The following is a 27,666-nucleotide window of genomic DNA, read 5'->3' on the forward strand; positions in this document are numbered from 1 at the left end:
TCTTTCTGGAGCACCTCCCTGCAAGCATGGCAGCCCTGGGGTGTGGATGACTGCCGGCCACCGGAAACACTCAAAAGGAAGTGGTGAGCAAATAAACAGCTGACAGAATTGGCTCATAAAACAGCGTCTTCAATCCAACCTCAAGGTCTGCGAGGTTAAAGGGCCACACCCCCAGCAGAGATGGCAGCCACCTGTGCCCTGGGGAATGGGAAACCCTCCACCCAGGCAGCCTCTCCCTTCGCTATTTGCCTCTGAACATGAAGCTGAGCCTAAACTCAGCGTCTCCCTCTCAGCACTGTGCTGGCTTCTCCCCTGCACAGGGCAATTCTTCAGGACAGGAGACGCGGGTGTTTATTTCTGAGCTGGACGCGCTGGCCAGGATACCATCCCTGTGAAACCTTTCTTCCCGAGCCTGGGAGTTTGTTATAACCATGTCAACTTCCTCCTCATAGGTTTGGGGTTAAGGTCAAGCTGGCCCGGACCTCTGGGTTTTGAAATCTGCCCGAGATTTCAACAACCACCTACGATAAGGGCACCGTCACCCTTCGAAGCCTTTGTCGCTGCCTCACCTCGGAAGCCCTCAGCAAACCCTATAAATAAAGCTATCGGGTATTATCCCCATTTCCAAGATGGGAAACGGCACCTTCAAAGGGCAGCTCGTGGGCACAGGGGTGCGAGCAAGGCCTCTGAAAGAGGCACAGGCTTCTAGGTCCCCGTGGGAACACACGTTCTGTAAGCATTAAGGAAACCTAGTGATAGAGACTGGAAGGGAAGCCAAGATGAATGAGAAACTGGAAACAGCAGGCGCTGTATGAAATAGTCAGTCAACATAGTGCCCATGTCACACTCCTAGAGCCTCCGAAATCCGGCAGCATTTCAATGCCATGGGAATATTTACCATTGTTTTTGCCAAGCAAACTTTCCCCAACCTTAAACAAAGGTCAAGGGTACTGTAACACCCCTAGTGCAAACAGCCAGCTGGAGGACTCTTCACAGCCTCTGCAAAGTCAGCTAATAATTATCCAGACAGCTTTCTTAGTTTATTTTAATGCAGGTGGCTTACCCATAGTACAAGAACAATTCCCTTATCAATTAGCATGAGGAAGTCACTTCAGGCACAGAGGGGGGTTCTCTTCCTGGTTCTACTCACTGGATTAACCAGAGATCTTAACTCTTGAACTCCATCTACTGTGTCTACTTCTTTCAGAATACCAAACAGATGCCTAAAAGTGTGTCATAAAGAAAGCTCCTTGATTTAAGGACTGCATCTTTGATTTAAGGACTGCATCTTTTTTTCCACATCCCACACTTTTTATCCCTTTGCCCACGGAAAACACTAATGGAAAATAGATGAAAATGGTACATGGTAAAGGCATCGCGTTCATTTATTCAGCAGGGATTAGGTCACAGCACAAGGCCGTGGGGGATGCCAAGAAAAACAAGCCACATCTTGGGCCTCAGCGGATGACAATCTGAGTGGGAGAGTCATGACTCTAAGACATAACATGCTCCGTGTGATCCTGGTGTTGCAGGAATGCAAAGGAGGGAGCCGGATCCAAGGTAGAACTTCATCAAGGAAGCAGCATTTAGATTTGGCCATAAGGGAAAAGTAAATAAGACTGTCCTGCCTTGTGGTGGGGTGCACAGGGAAGGGGCAGGGAGAAGGCATCTCAGCAGAGGTGGCCAAATCCTGGACCAAGTCCTGCGCAGGAGGCCAGGAGAACAGTTAGGTCCTTCGTACAGACCAACTGCTGGTGGGAATACGCATGGGAAAAATATGGAAAATAACATAGTCTTTCTGAGAAAATTAAAAATATAACTACTGTATGACCCAGCAATCCCACTTCTGAGTATACATCTAAAAGAACTGAAATTAGGATCTTGAAGTGATGACTGTGCCTGTCTTCATATCATTGTTCACAATAGCCAAGATAGGGAAAACTCTAGTGTCTGTGGCTGGATGAATGGATTAAAAAAATGTGATAAAAACATGCAATGCAGTAATATTGAGTTTGAAGGGGAAGGAGATTCTGCCATGTTAGGACACGGAAGAACTCCGAGGGCATTATGCTCAATGAAAATACAGCAGACACAGAAGGATAGATGCTGCATGATTTCATTTACATGAGGGATCTGAAAATAGGCAAATTCATTGAATCAAAGAGAGGAGTGGTCATCGCCAGAGGCTGGGGGTCGGAGGAAACAGGAGATGCTCATCAGCTGGCATAAAGCTTCAGTGGAGCGAGATGAATGAAGTCTAGAGATCTGCTGTGGAACAGTCCACCTAAAAGTCACCATACTGCTTGTCCATTTAAACATTAGTTGAGAGAGTAGATCTCATGTTAAATGTTCTACCAACCATTAGGAAAAAAAGTCCTCAGGAGAGTTTGTTTTATCCACCAATGATAACGCCAGAAGGAATTACAGCTCCAGCAGGGATTAGAGCCTGGAGGGAGGTGGAGATTGCCACTTCAAAGGGAAGTGGAAACCAGGGCAGTGTCTGCTTTCTGTCATCTTGCACAATGGAACCACCACGTGCTATGTTTCCATACCAGCAACATGTCAGATGTGCTCTACTGACGTCCAATCCCACCTCAGTCATTTAGAACACAAGGAGGACAGGGAGTCCAAATTATCCAACTGCCCAAAAGGAAACTTCTTGGTTACTTTAGTGCCATGCAGAGATGGGTCAGGTAACAGAGGCCACATCAGAATCACAGATCATTTCAACTTAGAAAAGGATTGGCATTGAGAAGGGGGTGCAAGCAGCAAACCAGCTGAAACTCACTTTATTGTCAACAGTGCTAGAATGAGCACCTCCCTGAGAACTCACGCACTCGGGCAGACAGCAGACACTGCTGAGCTAAACAAGCTCGTGCCAGCACATACATCCTTCATCACTGAGCCGTTCTTCTCAGGTCACACACATAAATACCCATCTGTACAAGTATCCGGAGCTCAAGTGTAAAACAAAATAGAAACTAACCAACGCATACAGATAGCCAACAAGCACTTGAGAAGATGCTCAGGGTCACTAATCATCAAAGAAATGGAATTCAAAACTACAAAAAGATACCACTTCACACCTATTAGGATGGCTATTATGAGAGAGAGAGAGAGAGAGAGAGAGAGAGAGAGAGAGAGAGAGAGAGAGAAACAACTACTGTTGCAAGAATGTAGAGAAATTGGAAACCGGCACACGGTTGGTGAGAACATAAAATGGGGCAGCCGTGAACAACAGATAGCAGTTGTATGGTGAGTCCCCCCAAAATTTAAAAATTAAATTACCATATGATCCAGCAATCCCACTTTGGGATATATATCCCAAAGAAATGAAAGCTGGGACTCAAACAAATATCTGCCCACTCATATCCAGAGCCATATTATTCACAATAGCTAAAATTTGTAAGCAACCCAAAGTATCCATCAATAGATGAAAGGATAAAGAGAATGCATAGCCTGGTGCTGTGCCACAGGTAGTGCACATCTCTAATCCCAGTGACTCAGGAGGCTGAGGAAAGAGGATTGCAGGGTTGAGGGCAGCTTCAGCTACTTAGAAAGACTCTGCCTCAAAAGTAAAAACTAAAAAAAGGACTAGGGATGGAGCTCAGTAGTAAAGCACCCCTGGGTTCAATCCCTAGTACAAAAAAACAAAAAGTGATATATACATATAGGGAAATATGATTCATCCTTAAAAAGTAGGAAATTCTGCTACGACATCATGAGGACATCATGCTAAGTGAAATAAGCCAGTCACAAAAGGACATTACTGTATGAGTCTATTTATATGAGGTTCCTAGAATAGTAAAATTTCTAGGGATGGAAAGTAGAATGAGGGGGGTGCCAGGGGTTGGGAAGAGGGAAATGGGGAACTGCTGGAAACAGAAGTGATTGACGGAGTTCACTGCATTGCCATTCTCAGGGCTCACATCTCCTACACGTCTTAAAATAGAGGACTGTGTTCTCACAGTCAGATTTTAGGTACTGGATCAACAGCAGAGGAAGGTTGTTTCACGGTCTCTGCATGCACCTACTGTCACTTTGACATATGTCTCCACATCCCATGTCCATTGCTCATCTTCCCCAGACGCTATCCTATTACTTAGGAAACAAAAAGCCATGAGCTGGCCCAAGGCCATAAGAGGAGCTCAGTGATGGAGACATGGCAGATGTGCAGACCCCCCACCCTGCAGGTGGGCTCAGATACAGAGACCTGTGCATCCACGGGGGCCCAGGTTGAGCTGCCGGGGACAGCAGCAGCCAAGGGTAGAAAGGCTTCTCTCAACTGGGAGTGGGGAGGGGGTGCAGCAGGCTCAGAAGGGCTGAGGTCAGCAAGGGGCTATCAGGACACCTGCATTGCAGGGGAGCTCAGGAGGCCAGAATCTGTGTCTAGGCTACAGAAGACCTTCCATAATTTACATTCCTGTAGTTCATGCATTTTCTATTTCTATCCTTCTTTTATGTGAAACTGTTCAAATCACACTTTAAGATCCCAGTCAACTTTTGATTCCAATCAGGTCTTCCCTTTGAAAGAGGCCTCACAGTGCATCTCACAGAACACGTTCTCTGTAGTGCTTTTCTACAAAAAACAAAAGCAAAACCAAAAAAACCCACCAAAAAACAAAACAAACAAAAAATAACAAGAAAAATGGTGCTTGAGGAGGTGGGGTGCTGGGATCCCAAGTCCTGCCTTTTTAAGGATCCTGGAGGTTTTGATATCACTTTGTATCTTTTAAAGGCTTGGATGATTCAATCTGTGCTAAGAATCTTCACTGACATCCTGTCTCCTGGATTGGAACTCATTCGCCTACACCAGTATTACACAGCCAGGTAAGAACCAATGTCGTAGGCAGGGAGCTGTTTCAATTTCAGCAGCTGGGAGAGGTCACAGAAGCTGGAGATCTGAGAGGTGGTGACTCCAACTGCTGTCATTTCCAAAATTGTGGGAGTTTGGGGCTCCAGAGGAATATTGCTATTCCCCATTTCATGGCAGGCAAGTTGCTGTCTTCCTGTATTAGCAATACCTCACTATTATTTGAAACCAGATTCTAACACACAGCCCTGCAAACAGTACGCCCATGTGATCTAAGAAAAAAAGCACTTGATAGGTTGGTTTCCCCGTACTGTTTCTGTTGAATTGCATTGTTGGGGTCAGAAAAAAATGTAAGGCCATCTTGATAGATTATAAAGGAATTTTTGAATAAATATTTCTAAACTGTGAATGAGTGCTATCCCTATGTTAGCAGCCAGGGGCATGAAGATAGTCCCTACTCTGGCCCAGGAATTAAAATCAAATACAGAAAGTACCACAAATCCAAGTATTACTCAACTCTATGCTAATTGTTAAAAAGATCACAGAAATGGAAGAAACTTACTGGAATACTCCCATATACCTTTCTTGGACTTGCTTACTTTTATCAGCAAATTTAAAAAATCAGTGAGGTCCTTTTGTGGAAAAATAAAAATGTTATCTGGGTTAGAGACATAGTTCAGCACTACAGTGCTTGGCTAGCATGAATGAGGCTCTGGATCAATCCTCAGCACCCACAAAAGTAAAAGAAAGTTATCATCTTAAAGTGTGCTTTAAGAAATAAATATGCATGTATATTAGTCAGGCATTGCAATGCCTGCCGATCGAACACTTTCCTGACCCAAACAGTTGTTAAAAAGGTGTGGGGCCATGATCTTCCTGAATTTTCCCATGGACCTAGGCTCCATGGGATCAGGATTAATGATCAGGGCAAAGCCCCACCCCATCTTATGAAAAAGACAATACTGGAATGAAACCTGGGCCTAGTGGAGACCTCTAATAGTCATCCCCAGAATCTTGTCTTTCTTCCTAGAGTGAATGAGGAAGGCAGCAGAGAAGCCCATCCTCTCCACACCTAGAGGAAGGCTGCAGGGCCCAGAATCAGGCAGACCCTGAGGCTCTCAGAGGGGAAACAGAGTGAGTGCAGCCTGTAAGGACCATCCAACAAAGACTTTGAGGGCAGGAGGGATGGGAGGGCAGGGACAGTCCTGGGCCGGGTTCTGCCGTGGGCTGACCTCTTCATTTCCATGTGCATGTATAAATGAAATATTAAACAGGCTGAGCCAATTAGCAGCCTTTCAATTGCTCTTGCTCAGAGGCCAAGGAAGCAAGTTTTGATCCATAATCCCACTTGACTAGCTCACCCCTTGGTGGGGAACAGATTCCTTTCTTGTGTGAGAATTTTGCTCATCCAATGTCCCATGACAATGTCAGCCCCAGCCAGGCCCACGGTGGCCAGCTCTGGAAGCCCACAGCCTATGCTACAGCAGGTGATGTCCCTGTGCTGAAAATGTCTACCCCAGGCCTTTCTTTGTACCCCTGAAACAGTCCTGTAGCCACTGCCTGTAACTCCAGACGAGTGTCAGATATGCACTCTCCGCCTGGTGAGGATGTGAACCATGGTGTGCTCAGGGAGTGGCACATGTTCTGTGACTGATGTTCTTGCTGTTTCAAAACCAAATCAAACACACAAGCAGCTGTGTCTCCTTCCACCAAAGCCAGTTCTTTCTTCCTGCAGCTCTGGCTTCGGTGTCCTCACCTAGCACAACAGTGGGAGCCTTGGGGACTCTGTCCCAGGGGCCAGGCCACCAGCCAAAACAGGATGTAAGACAGGCCCAGCTGGGGTCCTGCAGATGAGGCAGCCTTCCTCCTTGGGAGCCAGGGATTCCTCCTGGATACAAGCTAAAGCTGGGAGGGGACACGAGAGTAGACAGAGGGAGGGACAGGAAGGGATGCAGCTCATGCAGGCACAATCCTCATGCAGGGCCTAGCAATCTCTCCTCAGATCCAGTGTGGCCCAGGGTGGGTACCCAGGGGCTTGTCTGGGACTCTCTAGAGGAACTGCCACTTTAAAAAAGAAACAGCCTCACATGCCAGCCTGGTCCTTCCTCGCTTCCACACCTGCCTGCCCTGGGAAAAGGAAGGGGTGCTTTTCTGGGGCCTGCCACTTGCTCCAGTGGGCCTGACTGGAAATGCACAGCAGTATAGGGGTGCAGGAGATGAACTGGGTCTGCCCACCACCTGGGATGTGTGGGCTAAGACTAAGAATCTGGCCTGAAGACAGTCAGAGCCACTGAAAGGACATGAAGCAGAAGAGTGACAGGATGGATTTGGGTTTCAAAAGATCATACTGGCTGGGGAGTGGAGAGGGAAGAGGGGGAGGGTGAAAAGGTGGGAGGTCCCAGGAGGAATCCAAGATCTGGGAGCCCAAGGGAAATGAAGGGACCAAGAGGATCAGGCACAGGATCTGCTGTGAGGGCTAAGTTAATAAACTGCTCCCATTGCTGATGGCTGTGCCCCCATTCCTTGTTCTGATTGGGAAAATGCAGCAGGAGTCCACAGAAGGCCGTCTTGGCGTGCTGCTTTGACAACAGAGTAGGATTTCCTAAAATTCTGGCTGCAGATCTGGTCCAATCAGTCACCAAGTGTTTTCTGAGCTCCATGGTGTGCCTGGTGCCTTCTGGGCGAGCGAGCAGAGCTGATGGGGACACGTGCCCTGGTGCAGCACACAGCCTTGACTTAATAGGTTTCTTTAGATTTATACACTGAAGAGCATGGATTAGACCTATAACCATGGAAACTATCTATCCTGAGTGTTCTAGGATAATCCCATTAAAAATATTCTTTTCTGTTGTTACCATAGGACAAGGATTGAAACATGTGTTCTATTGTGTGTGTGTGTGTGTGTGTGTGTTTTCCCTCAAAAAATTCTAAAGCATTAAGACAAAAAAACAATAGTCATCCTGTCCATCCTTACCCTTAAATCTACTGGGAACTTTAGAGGCAAAGGGAAAGAGAAGCCAGAAAAATTATCTTCTGAACAATGTATTAATTTGTCAATCAAAGACATGTTGGTTTCTTATTCTTTGATTCACTTTATTTTTCTCTTGCTCCTTCAACTGGTCACAGTAGATATGCATGAATTAGACTGTTGATGGCATCATTGAAGAGTAGAAGGAATATTGGGAGGACCGTGGACATCAGAGTTGGAAAGATGAGTTCTGAGCCATGATCCCACCACACCAGGGCTGAGTGGTCTAGGTCCACCTTTCAAACCTCAGGATTCCCATCTGCTAAATGGTGTTGAATATTTGACTCACAGTGCAGTGGGGCATCTGGGTTAATAGGGGCTCAGTGCCTAGAACAGGTTCTGATTCAATAAACAACGTATCGCTTTGTTACAGCTAGTATCACCAATAGCATACACAAACTAATTTTTCCTGAGTTATTTGCTTCTCAAAACATCTCAGGTGAAAAATCTCAGGAGGTTGGTTCCAGGACCCCTCAGAGTTATCTAAAATCTATGGATGTTCAAGTCCCTTATACAAAATGGTATAGTATTAGCATAGAGTATAGGATATCTCCTCCTGTCTACTTCAGATCATCTCTAGCTGATGTACAATACCTAGTACAATAGGAATGCTATGGAAGTAGCTGTTATATTGCTCAGGGAATAATAACAAGAAGAAAAATTCTTGCACATGTTCAGTACAGATGCAATTTTAAAAAATATTTTCAATCTGAGTTTGGCTGAATTCATGGCTACAGAGGGCCAACTGTACTTCTACATGATTCATATAATTGCTGAAGTCTAGAAAGCTGGCTCAGAACTCTTCCACAAGCAAAACATCAGCTCAAAATATCAGTCTCAGCAACTAAAGCACATGGCTAAATAATTTACCTTGTAAACATCCCCAGCAGAAGCCACCATCCCTTAGGGGCCAGGGGTCTCAGCAATGATGGGTAAAACCTAGCTCAAGCAAATGGTCTCTGCCTCCCACTCCACCCTCTTCTGAAAAATCCAAACTTTGTTGAGATTGTCAGCATTGCTCAACTCACCTAGCAAAAATCCCTCCAGATACTTCCTCTAGAAGCAAAGGAGAGGAGGCTGTCATGGAGTCTCAGGCACTGAGCAGATGAACAGGATCCAACTTATCTGAAACATGGTGACCCATCATTCCAGGTGCCCCACGGAACTCCTGCTGAAGTACCTCTTGCCTCCACCAAGCATCTCTGTGAATGCTTCCCTGAGGTCACATCAGTTTTGGTGGCAAAAGCATTGGTCTCATGGCCTTTAGATGGTCAAAGCACATTTTTAAAACAGTGTAGCAATCAAAATATGTAGTGAAATGAAGGGTCAGGCTGATGCCTCTACTGCATGGCTTTACAGTGTGGGCGTATAACAGCCCCAGGAGGAAAGCACTAATGCTGCCCCTCAGATGAGGAAGCTCAGGCTCACAGAGGGGGTTAGCTTTCCATTTCCTGGAGCCACATAGCTAGCAGTGGCAGAAGAAGGACTTGGAATGATCCTAGGTCCAGTTTTCTTTTTTTCTTTCTTTCAATAAATGACAGCGGAATGCATTACAATTCTTATTACACATATGCAGCACAATTTTTCATATCTCTGGTTGTATATACAATATGTTGACACCAATTCATGTCTTCATACCTGTACTTTGGATAATGATGTCTATCACATTCCACCATCATGGCTAACCCCCTGCCCTCTCCCTTCCCCTCTCACCCCTCTGCCCTATCTAGAGTTCGTCTATTCCTCCCATGCTCCCCCTCCCTACCCCACTATGAATCAGCCTCCTTATATCAGAGAAAACATTTGGCATTTGTTTTTTGGGATAGGCTAACTTCACTTAGCATTATCTTCTCCAACGCCATCCATTTACCTGCAAATGCCATGATTTTATTCTCTTTTATTGCTGAGTAATATTCCATTGTGTATATATGCCACATTTTTTTTTATCCATTCATCCACTGAAGGGCATCTAGGTTGGCTCCACAATTTAGCTATTATGAATTGTGCTGCTATAAACATTGATGTGGCTGTGTCCCTGTAGTCTGCTGTTTTTAAGTCCTTTGGGCATAGACTGAGGAGAGGGATAGCTGGGTCAAATGGTGGTTCCATTCCCAGATTTCCAAGGAATCTCCATACTGCTTTCCATATTGGCTGCACCAATTTGCAGTCCCACCAGCAGTGTATGAGTGTGTCTTTTTCCCCACATCCCCACCAACACTTATTGTTATTTGGCTTCATAATAGCTGCCATTCTGACTGGAGTGACATGATATCTTAGAGTAGACAAGGACCTGAACAGACACTTCTCAGAAGAGGATATACAATCAATCAACAAATCTATGAAAACATGTTCATCATCTCTAGCAATTAGAGAAATGCAAATCAAAACTAGGTGCAGTTTTCTAATGGCTTCTGTGTTGTAGGAGTCATGACTATGCATTAGTATTTCAGGATTCGTCACATAAAATGAAAAAGGGACCTACTCCCTCCCACTCTCACCAAAGCCCCCAGTGATGCTGACTGGTACTCACCCTTTTCTTCTATCTAGAAAAGGAAAAAACCCAGGCACTACTCTCTGTTGTTCTCACTGGGTTGAGCCGTGTTTTCCTGACTGCTAAGTTCTGCTTGGCTTTCTCAGCCTCCTCCAGAAACCTCTGGCTTACTGCCTCATCACCAGCTGACCAAGAGGTTCATTGTTTTCATTTAGTGTGAGGTCGAAGTGACTAAGGGTGGAGAGCAAAGGGGAGAGGCCTTGTGGATTGGGAAGTCACAACTCCGTATTCACTTCCTGCCTTCTTGGACAAATCGTGTTTTCTGGGAAACGGGCTTATTTGAATCCTTGGCTCTATGTGACAAAGAACTTGATGACATCCACATCTTAGAAATGTGTTCCCCTCTCTGGCTCTTCACATTGGGTCTTTCACATGGTCCCAGTGTCAGTGACAACATAAGTTAGGCTCCCACAAGGTCCTTGTCCCTTGTACTCAAGCACAGCTCCCCTTGGGTACTGTCTTAGTCTGTATTCTGTTGCTATAACAAAATATTTAAGACCAGGTAATGTAGAAGGTATAGACTTTTATCTAGCTCAAGATTCCGGGAAGAGCAGAGCGCAGCATCTGCTCAGCATCTGGTGAGGGCCTTCTGGCTGCATCACAGCATGGCAGAGGGCATCACATGGGGCAAGAGAAAGAAAGCATGCCAGCTCAGGTCTCTCTTCCTGTTCTTATAAAGCCACTAGTGTCATCCTGGGGGCCCCGACCTTATGACCCCATCTAACTCTGTTAACTTTCCAAAGCCTCCCTCTCTAAGCATCATTAATATATTAATTGGGGATTAAGTTTCCAACACATGAACTTTTAGGGACACATTCAAACCATACCAGCCACATAACTTTCAACCTCAGATCCATAGATGTGCTTTAGGGATACCCACAAAGTCACTTTAATTTTACATAGAACTATGCATGTGTGCACGTGGGCAGACATGCAAATGCATACATGTGTGAGACATGCAATTTTCCAAGGGAAAGACCCTTAGCTTTTATTGAATTCTGGAAGGGGTCTCCGACCCAAAAAGAGTCACAAGTATTGCTTTTAAAAGTGCTTTCATTTCTGTCAAATCAGTCAAATTTCAACAAAAAGTGGGTCAGTGATTAAAAGCTGAAAAAAGTCAAGGATGGGCAATTTAATCTGTAGGATTTTAGGGAAATGAGAAAAAATCCTCCAACATGATAAGTTATGCAAAAGAATTACAATAGAATGGGACCCACTCCCCATTCTGTGGAAGGGGAGGGATAAGAATTACACAAATCGGGGAAGAGAATAGGATTGGGAGTAATACCAGGAGAGGAAGGTCTGCACAGGCCTAGGAAGCAGTGTTCTATTTTCAAGATGTATGTGTTCAAAAGGTGGGTTCTAGGTGCAGCTTGTATAGCTGTACACCAGCTCCCATTTTCACTTAATCCTACATAAATAAATGTGTCCATGGCCCAGAAGTCCTGGTATCCCCTCTGAGCCAAACCTGCTGATACGCCAGAATTACTCAAAGTGATGAGCTAATTAAAATTCTATGGTCTTTCCCAGAAATGCCTCTATTTTTAACCTAATTCTGACTGTCACTAGAGTGTGAGGTTTATATATTTTTTAAGAAAATACTTTTTTCCCTTCTTAATATTCTCATGAATAATTCAGTTTCGCTGATAATTTCTTCAGAATCCTACAAGCATTTCTTCTAAAGAGAGATGGGGACATTCCCAGGCAGAAGGGCAGAGGTACAAGCTATGTGAATCCTTGTACCTCACCTTCCAGAGTCCCTAATTACATATAAAGAATACAAAAAGAAGAAAAAAAAAAAAGTGGCACACAAAGGACTATAGCCCTAGAATTCTAAAAAATCACCCTCAACTCCTTATGATTTTCCTCTAATCCTATGTTCAGGGCCTTAGGCATCTTGAAAATGTTTTCCTAAAATTCATGTGCAATTGCTTATTAGAAATAATAGTATAGCTGGGGATGTAGCTCAGTGGTTTGATCCCCAGCACTACCAAAATAAATAGATAGGAATAATAATGTAAATGTACATTTAGGTTTTTAAAAGCTATGTAAGTATTTTAGACCACTTGCCATTGAAATGCTTCATATTTAAGATTGTGTGTGTGTGTAAATGATGTTGCTTCCATATTAGAGATGGTTTTCAATAAATTTCAAGCATAACTACTTGTTTTCTTGTGAAAATTCCTCTTACATTTAGACATGTCTCCATTTTCAAAAGAAAAAAACTCAGTACACAGTAAGCCCAATTAATTTTTGTTGAGCATCATACTTTCCTTTTAAGAGAAAGAGGCAAATTAAAAGGAGATAAATGGGATCTTTATCAGGATGACTGCTGGAGCACAGCTGTGCAGAACTCGGCTGAACTTTATCAAATACACACTTGCATTTAAAAAAAATGCTTTGGCTGGGAATTTGTTTTCCCCTACACTTTTATTCTATTTCTATTCTATTGCTTTTTTTTTTTTTTTTTGGCCACATCTTAGAAGGCAAAACAAACAAACAAGCAAAAAGTTTTCTAAGAATTATGTTTTCTTGGGAGATGACATAAAGGGAAATTACTTAACAATGCAATAAAATGCTTAAGGCAGGAGGATTGCAAGTTCAAAGGCAGCCTCAGCAACTTAGCGACGCCTTAAGAAACTTAGCAAGACCTTGTCTCAAAATAAAATATAAAAAAAGGTATGGGTATGTGGCTCAGTGGTTAAGCATCCCTGGGTTCAATCCCCAGTACCCAAAAATAAATAAAATAAAATAAACGAGGTTTAGAGAACCTGGATCTTGGTCCTCAAGGAAACTTGAGTCTCACTGGGCAGAGGGGATGCAGGTGGTCTTCCAAGCACAAGTGACTCTGCTCTTGATTCTAAATTTGTCTGAACCTTTTTCCATATAGGTGTGAAGAGCAGGGCTCTCTTCTGTCACAGCTGTAAGCTCTGGACAAAACCCTAGGTGTGTTGGGAGGTCAGCCCATGGCCATGGCCAGTTGGGCTGGCTGGTCTAATAGACACTTCCTATGCTCACACACTGGACCTCTAGATGTTAACCCGCCATGGGCAGCTCCTTTGAATGCTCAGCGTTTGGAGCTCATCTCTCTTGCCTCTTGCTTGTTTGTGGCCCCTGTACCCACACCTGGTACAAACTCCACGTTATGCAAACCTTTACCACGACCTTGAGCATGCCTATACTTGCTGACCTTGTAAACATTTAATGCAGAGAAAATGTCGATTGTGGTTTAATTTCCATAAATTGATTGATCTCTTGAAACCAATGGGGCTTTCAAAGCCCATTAGGGGCTCACTTCTCTGTAGACCTGCTGAAAGGACTCCTGACAGCTGGACCCTACTGCCACCTGTGTGTGGTCCTACTGCAGCCCAGCAGCCTTCCAAGGGCTGATACTCAGGGAACCATTAAGCGTTCCTATTTCTGAAATATCTCCCACCTGAGATTTTATTTGCCTATTCAGCTGCTCTGGGCAACGTGCCCTTGTTCTTCAGAGTCACATGATTTTATTTATTTACTCCTCAAAAAATCCTGCAATACAAATATGAACTTATTTGCAAAAGCATCTTGGAGAGTCGCTGTAACTGGCTTCTTCTCCTTGAGCTGATGAACATTTCATTTTGATGTTTATCTGGTGTCATGGTAACTGGCAAAACTTGAGATTTACTTTTCAGGCTTAGAAATGATCATAGAAATTCAATTTAGCGAATGCTTACTGAGTACCTACCATGTGTAGAAGAAAGATCAATCTCTTTCCTCAAAAGGGCATGGATCACAGTGCCAAGGACTAGACCAGAAATCGGCAAACTTTCCACAACAAAGCCATATGGCAACTATTTTAGGTGTGTCAGGCCACATGGTTTTTGCTGTGTCTATCTGACTCTATCACTATAGAGCAAAACCCACTTTAGATTATAAGGAAACACATGAGCAAGGCTATGTTCTGATAAAAAACTTTGTGGACACTGAGATTCAAACTTAATTAATTTTTTACCAGTCACAAAACATTAATCTTTTGATTTTTTCCAGCTATTTTAAAATATAAAAACTATTTGTGTCTCTCAGGTTATGCAGAAAAGGCAGCTGGCTGACTTTGGTAGGTAGGCTGGAGCTTAGACTCCTGGATAGCCTCTCTGAAGGCTCTGTGAGTGGAGGCGAGATGCCTGAACCTCCTGAGCCTCAGTTTACTCATCTGTAAAGTGGGATGAGAATCTTTGTCTCATGGGATGCAACGATTAAAAACTGAAACACAGAAAGCACTAAATGAACGCTAGCTGACCCCCTTCCTGGATCATGATAATAACAGTGAGGATGGCAACTACCCTTTCTCAACATTTTTTAGGTGCTATGTACATTGTACAGTATTTTGTTTAGTCTAAGATGCCATTGACTTTAAGATGTTCTATTATAAATGTAGCCCCAAAAAGGAAAAGGCTGTCCTGATTCACAAATGCTAAATTGTGTGTGTGTGTAAGGGGGAAGCAGGTGCATTTAAGAATCCAAGCCACACAGCCCCTTTCATCCCAAACCAGGAGGTAGGTGCTACTATCATCCCTATCATACAGATGAGGAACCAGAGGGGCACTCTCCAGTCTGTGCTCAAGAGCTAGGAAGTATCAGTGGTGAGATGTGGAAGCTGGTAAGCTGGTGCAGAGGCTGAGCGCCACTTCAAGGGCACAGACACCAGGGACAGGGCCGGAACAACTTGGAACTCTAAATACAGCACAGATGAGCCATCTCCTTGGTCGAAGGGGACCTGCACCAGGTCAGTCAGACAGTCCCTCTGGTGCTTCAAGGTAGGGTGTGAATGCAGTAATAGATAACAGGAATTTAAACATGCAGACTAAAAGTAGCAAGACACACTGACACCTAGGCCTGCAAGTTTGTCTTAACAGCCATCAGGAAAGGAGAGGAGTAGATAGGAAGAGCAGGCGTCATGGACAGAGGAGAGAAGGCTCCAAGACCTTTCTTGTCCTCCAGCTTTACTTTCTCACATGAGAGGAAGGCATGCAGTTGTGGAGTCTGGGAACCAGAGACCAGCCTGCAGCTGCACGTACTGGTAGCATGACTGGAGGAAACCATGGTTCTCCTTGACTCTCCTCTCCTCAGGCACAGGGGGCTCAGGCATGCTCCAACCTCTGGGCTCAGGTGTCACCATGAAACACAATGAAGCCAGAAACACAATGTGGCTGTCAGGCCTGAGCCTTGGCGTGCACAGGGTGTAGGAAGATCTAGACCCCAAGTCTCCCAAATTCTGCCTTGTTTTGCTCTCAAATCTTTTTCTCCCCATTATTATCTCACCACCCCCCCAACACTTATGACCTTTTCAAAATATGCTGAGAGAGAATGGGCATTTCTCTTCTTTCTACAAAACTCCAGTTACTTAAAAGAGCACACTGTGTAGCCTCAGCTTTTGTTATTGTGCTGAAAGAAATTAACCTGGAAGTCCCGAGCCTGCTGTCTTTAGGAAGGCCTGCAGACCACTGGCTGGCATCTGGGAACTTGGATTCTGGAAGGGTGCCTATCATTCCCTGATAATGATGACAGGTTGGCCTGCTTAACTGTTCATACAAACAACGTGGAACATGCTTAGTATCTGATTTTCCTTCTGGGAGTCTGGAATTTTGGTATGTACAAAGTGAAGGTGCTGACATGGCCAGCCCCCAGTCCAATGTTGAGTGTTGAGTCTCTAGCAAGTTTCCCTGCTAGGCAGCATTACCCACGGTCACCTCAATCCCATGCTGGAGGAGTTAAGTGCACCCTGTGTGGCCCGCTGGGAGAGGAATTGGGAGCTGGCCCCTGACCTCCTCTGGACTTGCTCCATCTGTTCTCTCCCTTTGCTGATTTTGCTCTGGATCCTTTCACTGATAAATCATCAGCATGAGGATGACTACCTGCTGCTGAGCACTGAGTTCTCCTAGTGGATCATCCAATCTGAGGGTGGTCTAGGGGACCCTTGACACAGCCATCTTTTATCAACTCATTTTAGAATTCTGTCCTTCTGAAATAAGCTGTGTGAGGCATAAAAAGGCCCAGGGGAGAGGAGGCCTGTCTTATTCTACTGTGATATTTTGGGTATTAAATGTCTTCCAAAGGTTCATGTGTTAAGGCTTAGTCTCCAGGATGGCACTGTTGGGAGATTCTGTGGTCCTTTATCATGTGAGGCCTCCTGGGAGGACCCTAAGTCATTGGAGGGTATGTCCTTGAAGGGGATTGTGGGATCCTGGCCCCTTTTTCTTTGCTCCCTAGCAAGGCAGTTTTGATCTACCATGCACTCCAGCCGTGCTCCAGCCATGATATGCTACCTCAGTACAGGCCCAAAGATATGGGGTCAATTGATTATGAACTGAAACCTCCAAATCTTTAAGCCAAAAAACCCTTTTCTCTTTATAAGTTAATCATACCAGCTATTTTGTTATAGTGACAGAAAGCTGACTACCCATACACCGATTCTGAATGAAAAGGGCAGCAGAAGCCAGGACTTGGTTATTGATCCTTCCATTCAAATGTTGACTGAAGGCTCATGAAATGTTCAGGGAGAGATGAACATCATTATCTCTCGAAGGCGAATTCAGAGTGTCGGATGGGAAAACAGATATTCCATGTGCCAGAACAATAGAAGCAAAGTGCTGGAATTGACTTCCCACATCTGAATGGTGTTTCTTATTTGTTCATCTGGCATTTGAGTTTCAATGGCTATGCTACACTCTAAGCTTGAGGTCAGGTTCAAATCTGGTGCATCTTTAGGTCTTTATGTGGCACCATGCTTTGCACTTGGTAAGTAGTCAGACGACATATGGATAGATGAGAATAACCATTCAGGACTGGGAGGTCAACACAGTCTAGCACTATGATGGCAGGTTTTAGGGAACACAGCAACACTAATAGGGACCCCAAAGATAAGTTCCAGATATTCAGAAGGGAAAACTGGCATTCCAAGAGACAATAACAACACACGCAAAATGTTGGAGCCAGCAATGACCATGATAAATTGAGGGATCAAGAGAAAGTTACATGGAACCAAGGGAGGGCTGTGGTGGAGTTGGGTGGAATCAAACAATGACGATGCTTAAGTGAAAAGCAAGTGAGTATGAATGCAATGAGGAAGAAAGTAACTATGCTAAAGGTGACAATTTGGGAAGATGGATTCGGGGACAGCCTAGAGGAAAGGCTTAGATGGACTGAAGCCCTGGAACAGTGGACGTAGCTGAGAAGTTCCCGCTAGGGTCTGAATATAACGTCAACCAACATGACAACCACATACACAATCAAGGTGTGTGTGCCAAAGTCAACACTGGAGTCTGCCCTAGTACTAGATCTGCTGCTAAGACATATGAGGTCTTGGAAGACATTCTTTCCCCCTTTATCTTTTTAGAATTCTAATAGATTCAGGTTCAAATTAGGGGTATTAGCTGTGTCTTCAAAGAACATTTCTGAAGAGAAAGTGGATGGGCTTTGATACCTAATTAACATTGGTGGGTTCTTAAAAAAAAAAAGTGCAGAAAACTGAACAAACACTGGTAATAATGATGGCAGTAAGGAAGCCTGGAGAGAAAACTGAAAGACGTTCTTTAATCACACAGAAATTATGCATAAAGGAGAACAATCATCTCATAGCTAGAAGCATCGAGACTTTCAATGACAATAAGCTAAGAGAAAAAAAAGAAAAACCAGGGGAAGATTTTTTTGTTTAAATAAAACAAGAGGAAAATGAATCAGTTGATAGTTGGTTTACCCATCCCATTCATCATTTAATACTTTCAGTACTCCCAAGTTCAAAACAAACTACCCCCTGTCAAAATATTACTTATAAAACTGCCATGGAGTCTGACAAATTCTCATGATTATATCTGAGCTCATTCTGTGTTTTGAAATGGAATATGAGCTACTGACCCTCAGGAAGCTAATTGCTTTTTAATATATTCAACCCAGCGAGGCATCCAACTAAGCCATTTGCTTACTACGCAGGCGGTGCACTATGGTGAGCTTTATTGCCAGAATCAATATAGGCCAGTGGGCTAGGGCTGAGGCTATCACTGTGGGTGGAGACAGGAGTTCTGGGGAGAAACGGCTCAAACCTATTTTCAGCAGAGGCAATTTACTGCTTTGTGTACAGTATCTCTCTCTCTCCAGGGAGGGAATGTAAAACCTATAATGTGTAGACCTGTATGGAATATACAAGGCTGGTATTAAATATGACAGGATAGGCAATTCTGCAATTGGCCCCCTTCCAATTAATTATCTTGCCTTGGTTACCATTGGCAAAGACCAATTCCTGGTTTAATGGGGCAGAGAGAAGGGATATAGACATAAATGCCTATCAACCAACTCTATTCTTATTAAGATATTTCCCATAGAGGAAATCACATGCCTATTTTGTTTACTTAAATTTGCCTTTCAAGTAGTTGGCAAATTAGGAATTTTAATAGCAAAAAATAAATTCATTTGGCGCTATGTGTATTTCAATTTCATTTCTAGCAGGCATTGGGAAGCCACTTATATATTTCATCTTTGAATATTTTATCACCATATACATTGCCTTGGAAAAAACATGTTGCCTTTGGGACAATGAAGACCCTGCAGGCTTTATTAGACCATCCTGCCAGGAAGAGCACATCAGTTCATACTGGTGCTGGCTTCAGCACGCACACGGCCATTGTGCAATCATTTCCAAGCGGCATCCCCCAATGGGAAATGGGAGCAGAGGCTGGCAACCCAGCTCCTCTGCCTCCCTCTTCATTCTGATCTGAGCAATTCGTCTGACCACTGCCGTGCCTCAGCCAAATGAGGCCAGCACTCAACCATGGCGCAACGTGGCTCTTCCCAGAGTCCTCCCCTTTGGCCTATTTTTCGGAGCCACTACCAACCCACCACCTAGTGCTTCCCCTTCCCCTCCCATCACTCCCACCATGTGGCTGCCACTTCAATCACTCTGCATCTCTTACTGTACCCCATGGCCTTCTTGTCCCTCAGCCCAACCACCGACCTTCGTCTTGAGGCCTCCTTTCATATGGTTCTCCCTCTTGAAGTTCATGTCATTCTTCTCCTTCTCCTGAATTCCCAAGGACTCTCAGCTATCTGGTATACATCCCTAATTTATTCACTTTTCTGACAAATATTTTGGTGCCTACTAAATAAATACAGTTTGTTGAGGTTCCGTTCCCTGTGTTAGGTCATTTGGACAAAAAAATCCAATGAGATCCCCATTTACCTTGTAGATTAGCCAGAGGGAGAAGGCAAAAGTGAGGTCATACAAGGCGTTAGGCTGGACCCCTCGTTTGCAGGTGGGAGAGATGGGAAGAAGATCTATGAAGGCAAAGGGCCCTCTGAGTGGGCAGGTTAAAAACAAGTAAAATCTGGACATGTGCTGGTGGGTGGAGGAAGAAGGGCACTACGGATGGCGGGAGGGTACAAAGGAAAGCATGGGGGACGGGGCTGGGTGGAAAGGGTGAACGGGAGGAAATGCAGGACAGGGGACAGTGGGGAATCCTGCAGAGTGCAGGAGGGGCTCATGAGAAGCCCTCCAATCTCCCCACCCCCTTCAGCAATCTCCAATCACTGGGCTGGGTGGCTCCTCTGTTGTGCCTTAGTGCAGGGATTAAGTGCCTACGTGCCTTCTCACATTGGTAAGCAGCAGCAATATGGGGACAGGCACTGCCTACCACGGCTTTAATGCTAGTCACCTCTGGTGCAGCTGCATAGTACCTGGTGAGCAAAACTGCGCTTTTCAAAGTCTTTCAGTGAAGGGGGTGAGGCTACAGAATCAGAATCAGAGATCCTTGAGCTGTGTTATACGTAGACAAGGGCAGTATTGGCAAAGGAGAGATGGGGGTCAGGGAAACTAGAGACTGTTGATGGCATTCTAGCAAGATCCAGTGAAACCAGGGCAGCCCTGGGGAGAAAGTATTGACACCTCACATGGAGCACCTCACAGGCTCATGAGCAGACCAAGACCAGCAGGACATGGGTGGTCTCTCCTGACGGAGGATACTGGCAGTGTGTGGATCTTGTGAGCAAGTCCTTATGGAACAGGACGCACACACCTTGAGTCCCAGGGCATCTGACAGGCTGAGCGACATCGTTATGGAATCTGTTTCCTTGGAAACCCGCAATGACAGCACATACCTAAGACACTTGTGACTAATCCCTCTGTGCCCTTGACTCCTCCTTTAGCATTTAACGAGACGGACAGCCCCAGAGACTCTGTACTTCATGCTCAGCTGACCTACCATCCTCTCTCCCCTGGCTGGGCATGTTTGTCAGGTGATACACTGTGAGGCCTGAAATCAACAGAGCCAAACGTTCATCAGGCAGGGGCGGCATGGATCTGGACGGTTCTCCTAGAAATAAAGGGTCGCAAGGACAGGAAAACCATGATCCCACATCAACACGTACTCTGGCAAGACTTGAAAGGCATTTAAAACCACCTTTACCTAGACGACTATTGCAGTTATTGGTATTACTACAAAGGAAACAGGTGCCAGTTTCCCTTCCTGTTTTCTATGTCCCTACCTGAAGGGCATGAGATTGCTATTCAGAATGTTTGAATTCTGACCCTAGTTCAGACACCGTCTGTCGGGCCTTAGGAATGTCTCTTAACCTCTTCAAATGTCAGATTTTAATACCAAGCATGAACTGGACTGTGGTCTGGACTCTCAGTTGCAGCTTAAGGGCCCATCTTTGTAGGACAGCTCGGTCTAGGCCTCCCCACCAGCCTGCCCCTTTGTGCCCTGTTTTCTGCAAGGTGAAAGTCTGCTGCCCTTAATGAGCTCCCTGGGGATCCACGCTTATACCTGGCCTGCCTCTGAGACAAGTTCTATTCTCTGATGTTGAGTCTAGTCCAAAGCGGCAGTTCTGAAATATACTTTCTTACCATAGGACCTTAGGTTCCCAGCAAGTCTGACCAAATATGACCAGGCAAAAGTAGTTTTAAATAACCTGACAGGTTGGAAGTTCTTTGAGGGAAAGAGCCACCTTTCTAATGATAATCTATAAGCTCTAAAAAATCACCAACTGCTCCTTAAGAAAGCTCAGGTGTGTGCACTTCCTCATCAAGGATGAAAAGTTATATCTCATGTTATGGAGCACTGTCATATAACATAAAGGACACCATGCAGCAAATTCAAGGTATTGCATTTGTGGGGCCCGGGGGTTGAGGAATTGGGAGGTGGAAGACAGTGAGGAGAGGGGAGGATTTTCCACTTGGTTTTGGAAACTTAAAAAGCTCAGGTGAAACAGAAAGTTGACTATGCATTTTGGGGGTTGGAATGTTGCCATTTTTCCTTTTCCCCCCAATACTAAAATGTTCCCACTAATTCTACCCCTAGCTTCACGTCAGCAACTTGAACACAAGTTGAAAACCTAAACATCCGTAGTACGTGCCTGAGTGGAAACTTATGCAATTCAAACTAGAGCCTCGCAGCTGGGGTGGGCTCAGATGACTGATGCATGCTCCCCCAGCCTCCCTGTTCCCAGCGGGTACTTCAAAGGGTTCCTGTGGTTTTATTTATTAGGATGATGAATAATGTGCAGATATTTCTCCAGGATCGGGGCTTTTAGAACTGGACTCATTTAAATCTGTGCAGAGACAGCCTGTGTGTATGTGTGCATGCCAGAGAGAACGACGGGAGAAAGAGAATATAAAAACCTGGTGAGGGCTGGCGGGCCAAGAGGGCTTGGGTACAGAAATGCTAATTGATATCTGTGCGGGACATGAGTAACGGAACAAGACAGACTCTACAGGGGTGAAGGGTTTATCCAAACTCATCATTTGAGCACCTTCTGGAAATGTTTAGATGAAGATTTTAAGCTGAAAGGAATCTGTGTGGGCAAATAGGAGACATGTCACAGCCCCACTAACCCACCCTGTAATATCTGATGTAGCTGGTTAAGATATTAACATAAGGTCTTCCTATAAAGAACTTTTTCAAACCAGAAAGGGAAGACGTTTTCTAGCAAATAACTAATTTGGATAGTTCCACTAATAGTATTTATATACATTTGAGTCCCTAACAATTGTCTGACCAATGAATCAAAAAAATCTTGACACCATCATGAAACAAGTCACTTTGGTAGATGTTATGGTTTGGATTTTAAATGTCCCCCCAAAGTCCATGTGTTGAAGGCTTGGTCCCCAGCCTGTGGCACCACTGAAAGGCGGGGCCGAGTGAAGGAAGCTAGGCCATTAGGCTGTGCCCTTACAGGGGATACTGGGACCCCAGCCCCCTCTTTCCCTTTTTCACCACCAGGAGGTGAACAGCTTCCTTTGCCACATGTTCCCATTCTTTTGTGCTGTCTCAGACCCAAAGGCAACAGGGCCAAGCAACCATGGACTGAAATCTTTGCAACCATGAGCCAAAATAAATCTTCCCTCTTTGTAAGTTGATTTTCTCAGGAATTTTGTAATAGCAATGGAAAGTGAATACAGTAGACTTACACCAACATATACAAAGTCCTTATGAAAGTGGGCTGTGTTTGAACCTATTTATTCTGTATAAAACTATACATACCCAAAGTCAATACTAACATCATTCTTCTTCTTCTCCTTCTCCTTCTCCTTCTTCTTCTTCTTCTTCTTCCTGGGTGCTGAGTTTCAGGGCCTCACACACGCAAGGTGCACACTCTACCACCGAACGACACCTCCAGTCAACACTAGCATTCTTACATGCTAATCCAAACTCATGTCAAATCATTTTAAAAATGGTTCAGACAAGCTGTCTGCAATGACAGGAGGAAACTACAGGGGGGTTATAATATATCCGTCACAGGCTAGGTCAGTAACAAAAACTCTCACCAATCTCAGAGGCTTACAATATCAAAAGTTATTTCTTGCTCATGCTATGTGCCCACTAGGATTGGTAGGGGGTCCTGCTTATCGCCACTTGAGGATGCACATTTCAGGAGGAGCCATCATCTTGCACACTGTAGGCTGAAATGCTAGAAGCCCAGAGGTCTCTCATAGGTGATCAAATGCTCCCGATCAGAAGGGACAGATCCCTTCCACCCCCAGTTCATACATCAGAACTAGTCACATGGTCCAACCTCAAGGGAAATATTGGCAAAGGCATCAATGACTTCCATACTTTCTTACCTGGAAATTCTCTGAACACACTGGGAGTGGTGGTGCACACCTGTAATCCCAGCAGCTAAGGAGGCTGAGGAAGGAGGATCTCACGTTCAAAGCCAGCCTTAGCAACTTAGCAAGACCCTGTCTCAAAATAAAAAGTTTTAAAAAGCTCAGGAGATGAATAGCCCTGGTTTCAATCCTTGGTGCCAAAATAAATAAATAGATAATAAAAATTTTAAAACCCAATAAAATTCTGAACCCTGAACAGCACCTCACATGTGGCTACAGGATGTCATTTCCTGGAAGACTTATGTCCTGGGGAAAATGGCTCAGATCTCCAGTCCACTTTCTATGTCTCCTTCACCAGAGCCCTGGAACCACCCCAGGCCTAGCCACAGCTGACCCTACCAGGCTCTGAGATACAGCACCCACCCAGCCTACCAGGGCCTCCCTGCAGGAGACGAGAGAGTGTCAGAGCACAGACGGAGCATGGTCCACCTGCCTCAGGTCCACCTGCCACAGGACCTGGATCCTAGTGGAGCCTCAGTTAACTTCAATATTATGCTCTGATTTTTTTTTTCCAGGGATTTTTCACTGGGACAGCTTTTATCTGTTCGGCTGTAGGTCAGGCATGAGTAACTCCAGGACGGCGGAATGGGGCTGTCGCCTCAGGGTGGGATTCCAGGACTGATGCTCAGTAAAAATATAACAAAACCAACTCATGCCAGTGCTGGCGCTGTGACAAACTGTGTTGCTGCCGAGATACTGTTGTCAACCGGCCACACACGGTGGGTAATAAACCCTGGTTCTACCATGGCCTATCTAGGCCAGCCTGGCCCAGTGCCTGTCTCTGTGCCTCCTTGTCCTCTGTGGGGCAGGAATGGTCACAGCACTTTCTTCATCTGGTGGAGGTGCGGATGGGAGGAGGAGGAAGAGCTAGGACAATGCCGGGCCGTACTCAATTAGCACTGGTGTACCTTACTCATGTCCTTTTTCTTCTTGACGTCCTACATCCATACTTCACTCAAACTCATTTGCTATCAGAGAGAGAAAATCACACCCCTTGTAATAATTTGGTGAGACAGGCCAATATATCACCACTTAATAATGAGATGACTAAGACTGACCCCAAGTTCAATCCTGTCTGCCCCAAGCCTCCATTCCTTCCCTGGAATGTTTGACCTCACTCACCACCCCATATCCTGAACACGTCGGGGGTTTAACACAAGGAAACGATTCAGCAGAGGTCGTTCCTCTACCTGAACTTCAAACTCTTCAAAGATGCAGCTCCAGTCAATCCAACACCTACATCAGTATTTTCTCCAAGGGAATCTGTCCTGTATGCTGGATAGAGTCGAGTGTCACACTCTCAATTCTTGGTCAGCATAGCTCACCGGGTTTAAGTCTCAGATGCTGGGGATAAATCAGGGCAGAAAGGGTTGGGATGGGACTTCCTAACTCCATGCCAGGCTGAAACTCAAACCCTACGGGTCACACTTTATTCATGGCTTTGGAACATGGTCCACATGAACCTTTAAGATGGACTTTGGTCCTCGCCTGGAAACTGCTACCTTCCTACCTTGACTTTCATGCTGCCTTAGGTCCTTGTGAAGGGACTCTGTCTGCTCCTGTCTGTCTTAGGCTGGAGAGTCCCCCTGGACTCTGTGATGGAGGTTCCCTCTCACATGGTACCAACATTGTCTTCCCTTCCAATAAGGGGAGTCGTCTAGAGCAAATGTTGGCAAAATGCAGCCTGTGGGACAATTCTGGCCTGTGGCTTATTTTCCTTTTTGTAAATAAGATTTTACCGGAACACCCATTTGTTTACATATCATCTGTGGCTGATTTCAAGCTACAATGGTAGTTGGGACAAAAGTCACATGGCCCACAACATCTAAAATATTTACCATCTGGCTTTTTACAGAAAGAGTTTGTTGAGCCCTGATCTAGAGTTCTGTGGCAAGAAAAGGTCCGTAGAGAGGAAAGAAGTCCTGCCAAACAAGGGCAACATGCTGTCACTGCTGATGGAATGCAGGAATGGCAGGCCCGCCCGCTAGTCCCAGCAGACCCCCAGACCAGAGAGCACACATTTCACTTAAGTGACAAATGTTTTCTTACAGGCCGTATTCAGGGACAGGACCATGAGCAAGATAAACTCAATACCTACCATTTTAGAGTTTAAAATTATGTGTTGGGGTCAAAGTGTGGGCATAGGGAAAGAGAAGGAATGAAGATGAGGATAGAGATATGTAAAAAAAATCTACTGCAGCCCAAAGAACAGTGATCTATTCAGAGAGCAGTGAAATGAACGAATTAGAGCTATAAAGATCAATGGAGGGCATCTCAGGAATAATGCCACATGGAAGAAAATGTACATAGTAGAACACACACAGCTTGCTTCAACTTATTAAAAGTTTAAAAACATGCAAAACTAAATGACATGGTATTCATAAATCTGCTGTAATTTGGGTCTGGAGTATCCCCGAGAGGTCCATGCATGTAAGCCTTGGTTCCAGACTGTCATGTTACTGGGAGGTGGTGGAACTTTTGGGAGGTTGGGCTTGGTGGCAGGAAGGAAGTTGGGTCATTGGGGATGTACCCCCTTGAAGGGTATCCTGGGACCCCAGTCCCTGCCTCTCTCTTTGCTTTCCAGCTGCCATGAGGTGACAGGGTTCCACTTCCCTGGTCTCCCACCCTGACCATGGACTGAAACCTCTGAAACCATCAGCCAAAATAAAACTTTTCTTTTTCTAAGTTGTTTATCTGCGGTACTTTGCAACAGCTACGTAGGGCTGACTAACAGAGTATTAGTACATAAGGTCCAAGGGTAAAGAAATGCAAGGGAACACACAAGGCCAAATCTAGCCAGGCTCACTGTTCCTGTGGGGATGGGCCCACAGGGAACTTCAAAGGTCTCAAAGCTGGGGAGTGTGACTACCCACATGTGCAAGGTGTCACAATCTTTTACCTGACATATATCTTATTGGTATTTTATAGCTGGTCAATATTTAGTAAAACCAAACAATTGGAATGTAGAACCCACATGCTGAATTCTATGATTCTGTTCACCAGGACAGTAGCCAGTGTTGTGAACACCCAGAGGAGGGGCTGCAAACCCAGAAGGGAGCGATCAGAAGAAAGTTCTGGAAAAAGTGGCACATATGTCACATGAGGACTTCACCAGCAAATTTCACATGAGAGGTCACCCCAGGACAATGTTCCAGCAAAAGACCAGTGATGAGATAGATAATAAGGTTTTCAAGGAACTGAAACCAGCTCAGCAAAACGAGTAGAGCAAGTGGGGGTGGAGAGGGCCTGCTGAAGCCAAAAGCGATAGAGCCCTCGGAAAGGCTTCAGCTATGGGGCAAAATGACAAGATTCTTCTGGTGGTGGCCACATCAACTCATAATGCGATCCTGAAATGCCCACAGGTTTCTCCAGGGTTGAAAACAACCCAGTTCCCCGGGGTAGGTAGCAATGATGTGCACCACCAGTACCATTTGAAAAAACACAAACCAGGTGCCGGGCTGAAATTACACGAAGCACGTCATTATCACAGCAGATGCTTACAGCCCCTAGACTGCTACGAGCAGAACCAAAGTTTGTGTGAATCAATATTTTTTGTACACTGAATTAAACCTTCATTCGCGAGCAGAGCTTGCGATCGTAAAGATATTCCATGGTGAATCTTTGCAAAGCTGTCACTCATTCTCTAAAATAAAGAATTCCCCATTGCATGTCAACTTTATCATACTAGATTTTGATCTATCGGATTCGTTTGAAGTAAATACTTTTGTGTCTAAAATTGTTTTATAAGCCATGAGTAGTGACATGTGCGTGTACTACCCAGCTATATTCAGGAGGCTGAGGCACAAGGATTGCTTTAGCTCAGGAGATTGAGGCCAGCCTGGGCGACATAGTAAGACCGTCTCAAAAAAAAAAAAAAAAATCAAATGAATAAATATAAAAAAGAATAATTCTCAATTCTTTAAAAGTATGGATGAGTGAAAACTCTGAATGCTACTAACACTTTATAAATACTTCGAATTCCTATCAAAAGCAAGATCACTAAAATACACATTTTCCTGGTGGCAGCAACAGACCTGGAGCTTTAGAATGCTACAAAGAAAACAGGACAAAACAGGGTGCTGTCTCCTGGTTTTGTCATCATAGCAGACAGCTCAAACTTGGACTTTGATTACCAAAGAATG

General features: G+C 44.8%; 1 protein-coding gene and 1 long non-coding RNA gene across 3 annotated transcripts in view; one reads left to right on the forward strand and one right to left on the reverse strand.

Annotated features, from left to right (window-relative positions):
- Slc22a23 (solute carrier family 22 member 23) overlaps positions 1–27,666 on the reverse strand; it is a 178,243-nt gene that overhangs the window by 84,069 nt on the left and 66,508 nt on the right. The gene's annotated exons all lie outside the window — the stretch shown is intronic.
- Positions 24,035–27,198, forward strand: LOC124098493 (uncharacterized). Its single transcript, XR_006853577.2, has 2 exons — positions 24,035–24,243; positions 26,528–27,198. It is a non-coding gene; the product is annotated as an uncharacterized LOC124098493 (long non-coding RNA).

This window comes from Marmota monax, unplaced genomic scaffold (assembly GCF_021218885.2).
Source record: "Marmota monax isolate L192 unplaced genomic scaffold, Marmota_monax_Labrador192_F-V1.1 WCK01_AAM20220418_F8-fsc00029, whole genome shotgun sequence".
Classification (NCBI taxonomy): domain Eukaryota; kingdom Metazoa; phylum Chordata; class Mammalia; order Rodentia; family Sciuridae; genus Marmota; species Marmota monax.